This window comes from Zonotrichia albicollis, chromosome 5, assembly GCF_047830755.1.
Source record: "Zonotrichia albicollis isolate bZonAlb1 chromosome 5, bZonAlb1.hap1, whole genome shotgun sequence".
NCBI classification, from domain to species: domain Eukaryota; kingdom Metazoa; phylum Chordata; class Aves; order Passeriformes; family Passerellidae; genus Zonotrichia; species Zonotrichia albicollis.
Window position 1 is genome coordinate 40,184,779 of NC_133823.1, and position 13,634 is coordinate 40,198,412.

At 42.3% G+C, this 13,634-nt stretch overlaps 1 protein-coding gene across 3 annotated transcripts in view; it reads left to right on the forward strand.

The window, feature by feature from the left end:
• Positions 1-568: 568 nt before the first annotated feature.
• Positions 569-13,634, forward strand: part of MTUS1 (microtubule associated scaffold protein 1) — a 116,776-nt gene continuing 103,710 nt past the window's right edge. The window contains exon 1 of one of the 3 annotated variants that reach the window (XM_074541438.1): positions 569-703. The gene's annotated coding sequence lies outside the window, so the exon portion shown is untranslated. Of the gene's footprint in view, positions 704-858; positions 1,031-13,634 lie in introns of those variants that run through there. The other 2 variants (XM_074541437.1, XM_074541439.1) reach the window with 2 other exon arrangements.

Genomic DNA, 13,634 nt, shown 5'->3' on the forward strand with positions numbered 1-13,634 from the left:
CATTGTAACCAGTAAACTCGATCACCAGGCACCGGATGCAGATGCCTCTTAAGCATCTCCAGGAGCGACGACTCCACCACCTGCCTGGGCATCGCAATATGTCGCAGTAACTTCTCAGGAACAGGCTTGTTATCCACGCTGCCTCATTGGGGCCGGCTGCAGTGGGCACGGGAGCGATCCGGCCGGCTCCCGCAGCAGCCCGGGCCGCAGGGCTGGCAGCGCGGCGCGGCGGGGGCAGGGCCCTGCCGGGGGAATGCGGCCCGGCCGGCCCCGGCGCTGCCCCGGGCGGGTGATTTAGCCCGGCTCTCCAGCACCGGGGCATCCCACGGCTTCTCGCTCCGCGCGCCGGCCGCGAAGCCACACGCGGTTTAGGAACTGAAACGAGACCAGGCAGGTTTTGTCGCCGTCGGTTGTGAGTTTGAAGCAGCGCACTTTGCCCGGCCGGAGCAAGGTCACTGCCTGGCCCGGCTCGGCCAGGGCCCACCATCCGCCGAGACCCGCGCCAGCCCGGTCCCGCCGACAGCCCTCAGGAGGAGCGGCCGCCCCCCCGGTTGCCATAGCCGGATCCTCCTCCATCCCGTGTGGTATTTTTAGCCGCTGACCCAGTTCCCCCGCTCGGCTACCTGCGCCTCTCTCACCGGCCGGCCGGGCGCCCCCGCCGACAAACGCACCGCCCAGGGCCGGCCCGGCCCGGCCCGGCCAGGTGAGAGGGGCTGCTGCGGGGCAGGTGCGCCCGGAGCACGGCGGCGCCGCCTCGCACGGGACGGCCCGGAGGGGGCGCGGGGCTGCTGAAGGGGCGCAGCCCGGGGCGGGACAGCCACGAACGCCGAGCCGGCGGCGCTGGCGAGGAGCGGGCGGGCTGGTGCTGGTGCGGGCGCGGCGCTGCCGGGGCCTCCGCGGGGGCGGAGGGGAGGCGGTGCCGGCGGCGAGAGCGGCCGCGGCGTAGTTTTCTGCAGCGGCGCCGATCTACAAGTGAGGGGTACTGTGTGCGTGCCGCCGTAAGTGCTGACTTGGTGTCTTTTACAGAAGTGTGAGTGCTCCCCTTCCTTCCTTTCCTTTTCTTTCTCTCCTCGCTCTCTCAGCGAGCGTGGCCGGATAACGGGGCACGGGAGCGGAGCGCGGCTGCGGCTGCCCGGGGGAAGCGGTCACTGCCGCCGCTCCGTCCTGCTCCAGCCTTCTCTCCTCCTGTGCTCTTGGGCGATTGCCGCCCGCCGCGTTCCCGCAGCCCCGGCGAGGTGAGGCTGAGCCGCGGCCTCGGGGCGCAGCGCAGGTGCGGCGGCAGCGGGGCCCGCCCCGAGGGGCCTTTCCCCTGCGCTGAGGGGTCACAGCCTCGGCGGGCCCGAGTTGGGTGTTCGGAGTTTTCCATATTGAGAGATACGGAAATTGTATGTTGCACTATGTCGCAGTTGTTTGGTTTTTTCTTTTTTTTTTTTTTTTTTTTTTTTTTTTCCTTTTCTATCTGGATGAACAGTGACACCGTGTTTGATATGTGTAAAATGTGCTACAGCTCGCTCTCGTGCACCCGGAGTGCTTTCGTCCTGCACTACGAGCATGAACTCTCCTGAGATTTTTAAAGGAGTATTTTTAATGCTCGCTCCTCTGCTTGCTGCTATTTATACCATGCAAGGTTGGCAAGGAGAGGAGAGCTAGAGTTCGGAAAGGACATTGAGCTTTAACTTGATACCATTGTTCCAAGGCGAGAAAGTGCAGGTATTTAAAACAAAACAAAGAAATGCCCAGAAAACAACCCTATGAAAGCACCCTACCTCTCTGTTTTTCTACTGCATTATCCAAGCAGAGAACTGAGCATCCCTTTGTGGTTAGGGTATGTAGGTGATGTTCTGCCAGGGGGTCTAAACCCGTACTTTGGTTTTAGTATTTGTTTGCATTTTGCTTGTCATGTGATGGACAGTCCAGCTGGTTAAACCCCACACTGGGGGATTATCTGAAAGATGAAGTCTCACACTGGCAGATGTATGACTTTCACTTAGGTAAGAGAAATCATTACTGATCACTGCCTATGTATTATAAGATAGCATAGCTATAATGTAAAATATCGTTAACACTAAGTCTGAAAAATTGGATGATACCTATGCTGTTGAGTATATATTAATGGGTAATCAATTTCTTTCTTCTTTTTTTGAATTAATTCTGTACACAGTAACACCTCTCTCTAAAGTCAGGAGAGATAGAAGTTTTTCATATAGTGAAACTTTAATTTCGGGAATAGAAAAGCTTTAACCTTCATCGTTTATATCACTAAGATTTTCTGAGTGGATGGTGATAACTAATATGGATTGCTAAATAAGATTGGTATTAAGAATTGTTTATTCCCCGTGACATGCACTGTGCTCTGGTGGAACTGCAGAGCAGCATTGCAGCGGCTGGCTCGCGTGACTGCACACCAGCCACTGGGGTTAGCTTAGTTCTCCTAGTGCTAATTATCCTGGGTGAGCAATGGATTGCATTTGACTGTGTTTTTATGGAGTAATTGTATGTGTGGTAACAAGGCTCTGCTAAAAATTCATATAGTCCCTTTTAAAATATCGCAAAGCTTTGACTTCTGGCTGAGATCAGTCTGCTTCGGAACTGTGGCTGAAACAGTGATCATGATCTGGTAAATCTGATACTAAAACTTCACCTAATCTGATTTCCTGTTCAGAGTTAGCATGATTCTGTCAAGATGCCATATGTTGAAAATATTTGAACAAATGTTAAATTTTTAGTAGCTAACCGCTTAATTTGGTTTCATGATATTTTTGAGCAGTTGTGATTCATAAACAGGAAGCCTTCCTGCCAGATGCATAATTGTTCCTTATTCTCATGTGTTTTACTTATACCTGAAATCAATATTCAAGTACTGACTAACTGCAGCAGTGCAGTGTCAAGGCCTTCAAAAGTCAAAATTTGACAGAGTAATGACACTCTAAATGCATTTGGTGCTTCTGTTTCTAACTCTTGCATTTTGTGGTTTCAAACTCTTGTCTGCAGGCACCTATATTAGAAGTGGGCTTTTTTTTTTTAGGCAGAGCCAAGGTTCTTGTACAAAAATGTCAACTCTAAGGAGGCTTTTTTTTTAATCTTTTAGGATTTACTATTGAGTTGAGATTTAACATGTCGGGTAGCTAATGGTCTCAACAATCTAGCAAAATAATTGCTAAGATTTGTAATAGGAACTGTGGAATGCAGATTAGCTAGCTGATAGTGTGGGACTGATTTTTTTTTTATCTGCGGAAATAAAGATGCACTTATATTTTTATACGCATATATGTGCCATGTACATGTATAAATGTATATGTTTTGTGTAGAAATACGGCATATTACATATTCATATAAGATGTGAAAGTGCACCACTGCTGTAGTTTGATTGTTTCATGATGAGAGATCAGATTATGTGGTCAGGAGTGCCACGTGTGGTATGTATGATTCAACAGAAGCTGCTGAAGTGATTGCCTGTCTTAAGTCCCTATTTCTGTTCAAGTCATTGTGTTCTATTCATTCAGTTTCATGAAGTATCCTGATTTACTCTTTTATTGGGAAAATCAAGCATTTTTAGTTGCCTTTATCCCTTTAATATGGAAGATTACCTGGTGAGTTTGTGAAATGCTCATTCTATGGAGTAGTTTGGAGTTAAAGCTGGGAAAGTTAATGCTCTTTATTCTGCTTTACTCGATTGCAAGAATCAGTGCTTCCTCATTGTTTGTGCTGTGGAACTGGCTGTTGTACAGTTTGCTCTATGCAAACATTGAAGTGAGAATGATAACAGCCTACTTCTTTTTAAGGGAGTGCTTGCGCTGTGGAGTTTTTTTGCTTTTCCTGATGTACGTATGAAGATGATTTTAGACTCAGTAGTTGCTCTCATGGAGGCATAGGAAGAATTGTTTTCTGCTTTCCTATTTTCTCTGTTGTTGCAGAGATGATTGCACAGAGTATGCTATGCATCGGTATGCTTTATTGTCTGACAAGAAAGTTAGTGCTAGTTGATAATTTTGTGTCCTCCAAGTAAAAAAATAATATTAATTATGAGTCGTAATTTTCTACATGAGTGGACTTTTTCAGTGCCAAAAAGTTATGTCAGTGGGAAATTTCCTTTTTCCCATCTCTAGCACCTAAATTAACTTCAGTTTTATTTCATGGACTTCTCCTTCCCTTGCATGAATTGCATTAATCCTTTTACACTAAGTTACTACTGCACTCAAACTGCTTTAGTTACTACTCTGTTTAGTTTTTGCATCAGGAAAACCTGCAGCTGCTCTTAGTGGATGACTTTGATGTGATCTGTGAATTGCCCACTTGTATTGACTCCCCATTGTCTGTTGTCATTCTCTTTAGATGGTTCCCTTAATGTTTGTCATTTTGTTTGGCTTTGTCATTGAATTTATTTGAGCCCCTTGAACTTGGGTAAGTTGCCAGTGTGCTCTCAGCAATGTTCAAATACTTAAACATTTCACAATTTTTTTTCTTTTGCAGTTCTTAGATAACTATTTTGAAGATTAAAACTAGCTTATTTTTGCATTTAATGAACTAGTGCACTCAAGGCACTGGGAGTTGAGATGTTGTAAGCCACACTGGGGTTTGATGAGCTAGTTCTAGTGCAGACCCCTGTGAGTGTGCGTACAGAGGTTGTGTGTGTGCTCAGAGTGACGCTGGGCATCAGCTGTACAGCAGAATCCCTGAGGTGGGGTACAACAGTTGGCATGTGTGTGGTGCAGCACTTCATTCTAGTGGCTGGTGTTCCTAGTATCACTAATATCTTTTACTCTCTACCCTCTGTACTGTGTCTAGCAGGACGAAATAGGACAAGCTTTCTTCCCGAGTCAGTTTCCTCTGTGTTTGCTCCATTCATGTCAGTGAAGAGATGGACAAGCCTTCTTCAAGCAAAACCAGAGTATTGAAGCAGGAGTTGTCATTACTATAAAAAATATGGTTGTAGATACATTATATGTTTTTATTTCCCCTGATCTCCTGTCAATGTATGAGGTCCATATGGTTTATTCTGGGCTTGTTAGTTCAGTTTGATAGCATTAGCTGACACCAGTGAGGTCTGGATGGAGTGATTTGTGAAATGTTCCTTTTCTCTTTCTGAGATCACTGTAAACCTATGGGACTGGCCAAAAAAGAAATTATTTACATCACTGGGCTCCTGAAAGAGTGTGATTGTACTCTTGCATGAGTGTGAGTAGTTGGTGCTGCAAGTGTTAGAGACTGCTTTTTGCCTCCATTCATCCCCTGTTGGAGTTGTAGCTGAGGCTGCTGCCTTGTCATGACTCTAGTGTTGAATTGCAGCAGACTGAATAATCTTGATTGAAGAATTTAAAAAATAGGAGGATTTTGCTGCCCCATCATTTCAGGATGGTTTGGGAACTAAGGATCTGTATGCCATTGGGCAGTCTCAGAGCACTGTGGTAAAGACTATGGGCTGATGAATAAATACTGTTAAACAAGAAAGACCGTGACTTGTCCATTAAATATGGTTTGTGTGTCCATTCTCCTAATTAACGTGGATCTGCCTTTTCTGTTTTACTTGGTGCTTTACCTGTATGCTTCTAGTGTGTCATATATGATTACTCTTACCTGAGGATGCTAAAGGTAAGATCCTTGGACTGATTCAAGACCATGGTGTGAGACCATTTTTTAATTGGTGATATAAATGGAAGATGCTGCTGGCTTATGCACAGCACACATCCTGTTAATGCATAGTCTGCAAGAATCATCAGTTCTTGGACAGAGTCTGAGTTGCTTGCTCTTAGTGTCTGATTCAAATGTTTTCATGGCAGCAATTTTTTTTTTGCTATGATTATTAGAGGTATTTGAAATACCAGTGATGTGACTTTAAAAGGGAAGTCAGGAAGTACTTTCATAATATTTTCCTCAGGTTTGTATTTTTCTTTAAAAAAATGTTATAATTTATAGAGTTACGGTTTGCCTGAGAAGTGCCTTTTTCTAACCTTCGCGCTGAGGTAGGACTACAGCCTGAGCTAGATCAGGTCAGGGTGCAGCTGAGTCTTGCAAATCTGTAGCTGGAGGTTCTGTAACCTGTTTTGGGTAATCTAGCAAATAACATCATTTAAGCAAAGAAATAACTTGAACTAGGATGGTTGGTGAGCCATTTACAGGATTTTAGGCAAATGTTGTTATAGAAGTTAGTTGGCAATTGTACCTGCTTTTGGTACTGACCTCTTTCAGATGAAACACTGAGACCTTCAAGGAAATTGATGTAAGGTGAGTTGTTGGTGGCCCTTTCCTCTGAAACGACATTGATCAGGTGATTAATTCTGTCCCTCAGCAGGACCACAGCTCTTTATTGCAGCTCTGAGTTGCAAGAAGACTATAGTTCTGCAGTTTTCTGAATGCTGCCTCTTGCTGTAAGAAATTCTCATATGCTCCTCTGTGAGCCTGTCATTTCACCCAGTTGTATGAAGTTTTGATGTGTCAGATGTCCTTAGCATTGCTTTTAGTTTGAGGGGGGGAAAAACTCTCCAAGTTTGCTGGGTGAAATTAGCATGAAATTTGACTGTTTTTAGTGGTTTATTGGTGAATGCTGAATAATTGGAAGACTGCTTAGTGGATAGAAGTAATAGCTTGATAAAAGTTATTCTCTAGAAAAGTGGCATAATATATACAGTGTGTAAAACTGGAAGTCTGTCTTTGCAAGCTTTATTTAAAAGTTTTGGAGTTCTGGTAACCTGTGCTCTGCAGTGGTCAGTGCAACTTCCACTCTGTGCAGCAAAAGCAACAATACACAGCTGTTACTTTCAAACCGGATGTCCAGGTTTAAGATGTATAAAGGGCTGTTTGATTGGAAATTGTCAAAATTGAATCTACTTTTCAGTCTGAGTTGCTTTTGTTATTTTCTTCTCCTGCTTATCTTATTGCTTTTGATGTCTTGAATTCTGTGTTATTTAATGTAACTTCTCTGTAGTGGCTGTGTTTCATGTGGGTAGTTTTCTTCTGTCTGTCTTGGCCTTTAAGTTGCTCAATTAAAAAGACAGTCTATGGCAAAGTCATTCACCATGAACATTTGGAAGTAACCTGGGTAGGTGTTCATTTTGGGAGATACTGATTGATACAGAAAACAAATATGCAGCATGCATCCCAATATTAGGATTATTTATTTCAATATTAATTCACCATTTAACTTACAAAGCAACATAAAGCTTTGATAGTGTCAGGGTGCTGTCCTCTTGAATCTTTGTGATGTTCTTTTGGGAAAGAAACTGAAGAATAGCTTGAAATTTGGTTTGAAAGGCTTTTAACACTCCTCTTTGCCACAGGCAGTGCTTTTTGGACTGTCATGTCATCTGCAATGATGTCACTTGGAGATTAAACTCTGCTGGTATTCTCTTGATGGAGTTTTACCTCTTGCAAAGCATGAACTTCCCTAACATATTGATTACCAGGCTTTATTTAAACATTGGTTAAACCTTCTGCAGATTTGCATTGGTTTTGTCCATACTTAAATTGTGCTCTTTGAGGTTAGCAAACTTAAATGTCATAGTTTTCAGAGAATTCAGTCCCATCATTAAATCAGTGTATAACTTTCCCAGAAACTGGAGAACTAAATGTAATAAAAAATGAACTGTTGCACACCCCACATTTGTCTGAAAGCTGGCGTTTGTTGGTGAAGGAGCTGACAACTAAACATATTAAAGCTTAAATAAACCCAAAACCCACTAGAGTGAAAGGATGGGTTATTTGAAGAACTAATTCTTGCAGCAAGGTGCACGCAGTATTAGAGTTGTCACTTTGTGGAATGTAAAAACTAACTTCTATTAGTGATCATCTGTCATAATTCCTGTGAGGATACATTTTGCTCAACATTTTGGACTGAAAGAGTAGCTTGTTTAGCTCCTCTCTGAGATTAGCATTGAAACTGTCTTCTCATATTGGTTTTTAGCACAGACATATACCCTGGCTCATCAGAAAATTTTCTGTGGAGGTTGGACAGCTGTGCTTAGTGTGCTTGAGAAAGCCTCCTCTGTTGTCTTTGATGCCATGTACAGGTTCTCCATGTAAGGCTCGGTGCAGTTTGCTACAGGTGATCCTGTCCTGCTTTTTTGTTGTTTTGGTTTTAGTTTTTTTCTGTAAAAGTGGTGGTTGAAACTAGACGGTGCTTTGTCCATCATTGCATGTGGACTTTGTGATTTCCTCTAAGAGGATTGACATCTTTTAGTTTTGCAGATATGCTGGTTGTTCAAACCATTACTTAATTATTTTATGTCTCTTTTTGACTCCCCACTTCTTTCTGGTTATTCATTTGAGGAGGAAAAAAAAAAGAAGAAAAGGAATGCTTGTATTGAACTGTTCCTTTCCACCTTTTGGACATTAATCTTTCAGTTCTATTGTGTACAGGATTATTTCTGACTCCTGGCTGAAGCTCTTAATGGTCATGTGGCTTCTTTGTTGATGCTGTCTAAGTGTGTGAAGCACTGGTGCTGCCTCCCCTGTGTCTGTGTTGAGTTGCAGGACAGCTCACCTTCAATGCTGCTGGTTGCTGGCTGTGTGCCGCAGACCATTTCTGGATGTACTGGCCTGGCAGTTCCTGGCACTGTAAGTAGGCTCTGTCTCTTGCAGTGTGCTCTCATCGGATGTATGCACTGGTTATTGCTTTGCTCCCATCAGTCATCAAGGATCTTAGAACCATTACTCTGTGGCTGGCTGCTATCTAATCTTGGGAAGCCTATTGATTGCTGTTCCACTGTTGCAATCTTACTTAATTGCATGGCTTGTCTGCCAGTTCCACCTCTGCGAGACACCCTCAGTGCTGACTTGACCATTTCATTACATTGTAGATATCTAGAAGGTGTCTACAAAAATTTGCAGAAGCTTGGTGTTTCTTTATGTTGGTACTGTTTGAACAACTCCCTGTTTCAGGTGTGCTCTCTACCAGATGCTTTTAAGTGGGCGGCCTGTATGGTTCTGTATCATCTCAGTAATACTTCAGGTGTAACTTTGAGGAGCTGAAGTCTGCTGCAGACTTCCACCAAACAGAATGTTATTTTGTGTGCTTTATTTCCTCCTCATTTAGTGTGCCCAGCCAAACTTATGGAACTTCATTCTTACTCCTTTATCTTTCAAGAAGTGTGGAAGGAACATGAACTGTTTTTATTGTCTGTGAAATTTCATCCTTTTCAGGTCTCTGGTAGCAGCAGCTGCTGGTGCTGGAATAAACATCAGCAGCCTGAAGGTGCTGGAATAAAATCTGTTGGTATGATTTGTAGTTCATATGTATTATAACATATGACTTGATTTAATGAATTTGTTGCCAGAATTCTGAGAATTATTTTTGTATCACATAGTAGATCACTTACTTACTGTGTACTTTATTTGATGCTTCTTTTGAATTTGTGTGAGTAATTTTATTTGTTCCTGAGTTTCAGGTAATTAAATTTTTGTATCTACAGGTGGATTGCTGGAGTTGTTCCTTTGCAAGTTTTCCTGAAATGAAAGGGATTCCTTGGATATTTTGCTGTTTGCATCCTTACTTGTGTCTCAGTATAGAAGCATCTCAGAGCTACGGATGTTCCCTACAGTGCATCTGTGTTTCCTCTGCTTTGTTCCATTGTCATAAACAATTCATAGGACCTGTTGAGGAATTGTTATAGTTGAGTGTTATGAAACTGAACTGTCTGGGTGTTGTCTCTTGACACATTATTATAATCAGCCAGAACCTTGATGCCAGGAGATAATGAAGGCTGGTTCTGCAGTCAGCATAGATTGGTGGCCTTGGGCAGTTGGATGCCTTTAGGTGTTTGCACTCTCAGTATCTGCCTGCAAGGACAGCAGACGCTTGCCAAGCAAGCAGCTGGGAAGGTCACCTACTTTAGTGTGCTTGAATCTGTAGTAACAGAATGAATGTTCTTGCTCTGCTGTCGTGTAATGGATAGCTTCTGGTTTGGAGTTGTGCAGACCACTGCGTCACCTAAGGATTCTTTGTGCTCTGTAGATCCTTGATATTCTAATAGCAGATAATACAAACCTTGTGAGCTTGGCAGTTTTCTCAGGAGATTGGACATGCTTTTGGACATCCACTTCATTATGTATACTGCTTGTGGTAAAAGCTTGCTTCTAGTTTATTGCACAAGCACACAGATCAAGATATCTGAGCAGTTTCTGTATGTGGTTAGGACTTATCTTTACCTTTCTTTCCTTGCCCTGAGCTTGTTTTTGTGTTTGGGTTTGTGTGCCAAATATTTTATGTAATAAAGTGTCCTACTGCTCAGCAAGTGGGCTCCAAAGTCAAATACCATAAAGTCAGTCTTCTGTGTTATACATTTCTCATAGGTTTCATAATAGTTTTATTTGATATAACTAGTATTTATTCATGCTTTTCTGTTTTAATCAAGCTGCATCTCAACACTGAAGAAGTTGGTAAGTCTGGCTCCAAATTTCAGCCAGCTCGAGCTGGTAGTTCATTTAATACCCTAATTGCAAGGTGATAATTGAATAGGAGTTGTCTTCAATTCCCTACATGCAGAGGCTGTATCATTAGACCTTCTGAAGTCTTGCTAAAAGCTGCCTCTACTGAAAGATGTATTGCAGCTTCAGCTATTACTTCAACAAGAAAAGCATTGAGCATTTTTTTTGTTGTTTTTATATTGGACCAGTGGCTTCCCTGCTTGCCCAGATGACTGTTGGCCAAGTGCTTCAAGCAGAGCTGGGAGTGCATGCCCTGTTAATTGGGGTCTCTGGGTGTTTTTCAGCATTCAGCTTTTTCCACTTGTCCCAGCCTAGTGGCAATCAGGACTGTAATTCTTCCCCTTGGTTCCCAGCTATCTTTATTGCAGTAAGCTGAATTGCTGTGCTCACACGGGTCACAGCACTGTTGTGCTGGTGTGTAAGCCTTACTCTACAACAACATTTAGTCACAAGCACACATTTGTAAAAAATGCACTTTTTAGACAAAATAAGTGCTGTGGAGCCTTGAAAGAAGTGACTGTAATGTACTCAAAACTGAGAAGAGTGAAGGTGAGAAACCGCAGTGGTTAGAGCAGCTCTCCCAGCAGAACATTTGACACTTCAGTGGTGTAGCTTGGCATGTGGGCATGCCTCCAGCCTTTACTCTCCTAGGGGTTACCCTGTTGGTAAGGTGTCACCTAAATATAGTAAGCCTGTGTGCTGGGGGTGGTTTTTTCCCCCTGCAATGGGCTATTTTCAGTGTAAAATAAGCAGGAGAGCTTTGTGTTCTACAAGGTTACTCCATCACAAGCTTTCAGATGTTTCTAGTTGTTTAGTTTTCTTATTGAAGACCATGTAGAAACTGTGTGGCAAACCTTGAGATCAGTATTTCTGTTCTTTAATCTGTAATGGGGTGCATATCATTGATAAAAGATGTCTGGTTCTGTAGAGGTCATTCCATAGTATTTATGTAAGTTATATTTAGTGCATGTTTTTATCTGATTGGTGTCAGAATAAAGCTGCTGTTACAAACTGCTTACTTATTTATAAACACAGAGGGGGCCTGTGAGGGGCAGCTTAGAATTTTGTTCTTAAAAAAAATGTGAGGGAAGTGGTTTCTAGGAAAAAAAAAATCAGTTGCAGTGTGTTCTTGATGGCTGGTTGGTGGTGGTTTTGTTTTGCCAACCAGTGGCTTCATGTAAAAGTATGTTTGTGGTTGTCAAATGTGAATACAGTTAGATGCTATAAAGAATTAAGTTTCTCAGTCTCCAGGACTAATCATAATCTGCAGGTAGCAGAAGGTGGCTTACAACACAGTTGGAAAGTGGTGGGCTGGCTCCTTCCCTGAACTTCCTGCAATGATAGTCTTCCCCCCTGCCCTCCCAAAAAACCCAACAAAAACCCACAAAAAAACCCTAAACCCCCCAAAAAATTAGAAATGCACTATTGATGTACATCCCATCTCTACTTATGAGTGAACACTTGGAACAGTGTACAGAGGGGCAGGTCCTTGAATCTCTTAACTGTTAATAGCCTTTCAGCGTGTATGTTCTGTTTTCTGTTTTTGTTATAGAGGAGTCTTGGATGGCAAATTCATCTTACTTTGTGCCTCAAAGTAACATTGAATAACTGGATAACCCTACTATATAAAACTATTAAGTGTAACTGTAGCAACCCTGTATTTTTCCATTGGGCAAAAAAGTAGCATTTTTAAACACAGAAGATGAATCTGTAGTATTGAAAAGGGAAAATGTCAAATAACGTGCGTCTGTCCACTCTTGGGAAGAAGTCTGTCATTGAAGTGATTATGAATGCTGTAGTATCTTCTCCATGCTCTTCAGCTCTTCCAGAAATTGCTTTCAGAAAGAGGCAAGTGGCCTTTGTACTCAGTGATAATGCCTAGAGAAGAATTTAATCCCTCTGGACTAACGTCTGCCTTTCTACAAACCAATGACTTTGAGGTTAATGTTTAAATATTTAAATGGATTTGGCATGTTGCCATTTAAGTGGAACAGAATGTGCTTAACCTGAAACTCAAACAGTTCCCTGGGTAGCCAAAAAAATAAATAAATTGCTCAATAGTGCAGTGATCTGGTAAATTGAAAGATTATAGTTTAACCCTAACCCTAAACAGGGTTATCCCAAAGGAGGAATATCTGTTTTATTTTTTCTATTTAGTTGAGGGCAATTTTTACGGATGTTATTGGAACTTTTTACAGAAGTCCTTAGGCTAAGTGGTAGCATTTGTCTGTGGATCAAAGTTCAATATAAATCAGTTCTAGTGTAGGTTACTGATCTGCATGAAATAATTTTAAACTTGTTGAAAACTGAATAACTTGCTTAATTTGGATAATTTTATTTTTAGTTCTCTTTCTTTGGAGTGGAACATAGAGGTTAAACAAAGGTTTGATGAGTATAAAGCTTATTTTGAGAGTCTTGATACTTACAACTTGAAATGGAAGAAGTTAAAGAAGAAAGGCAAGAGCAAGTGCACCTGGCATTCTTCACATCTCTAGGGCTGTCTACCTTAATCCAAAGGGTTACCAGTGCCTGGAAGAGGGGTGGGAGCTTTGGCCTTGAGACTGCATCTCTAATCCAGTCAGATTCTGACCTTAAGTTTACCAAGAACTTTGCTAAAAGCATCCTACTCAGGGGAACTTTTCCTGCCTCTCGTGCCAAATGATGCAAACCCAGGTTTTCTGCCAAGTATCCCAAAGATTTTCTCATTTTCTTCACATTCTGCACTGGTGACTGCATGCTGTCTGTAGTTGAGAGAATGAAGCAGTGTTCAAGGCATGCTAAGGTAAACTGGGCTGGGTGGGGGAGACAATTTTCTTTCCTCCTTGTGCTTTCTTGTACAAATCTCTTGTTCAAGTTAAACAAGTATGTGAATTTTTCATGTATAGATGTGAAACCTCACACTTTAGAACTCTTAATGAAAATAATTATAAATCCCATAACTCCAAGCCTATTAAAGAAGTATTTGAGTTTGAGTTGCAGCAACTTCCCAGACAAACTGGTATTTTTTTTAACTCTTGATTGTTTGGTATTTGTACTACAGCAGAGAAGTGAAATTGTCTGGGCCAGTGTTCAGTATTTGCTTGAGCTCATGTTTGCATCCTAGAGAAAGGAATGATACTGCAAATGTCCAGCACAGAATTTCTGCATCACATACTGTGATGTGATTTATGTGAACCAAAGGGAGGTCCCCTCATAAATGATTAGGAAATCTGCAC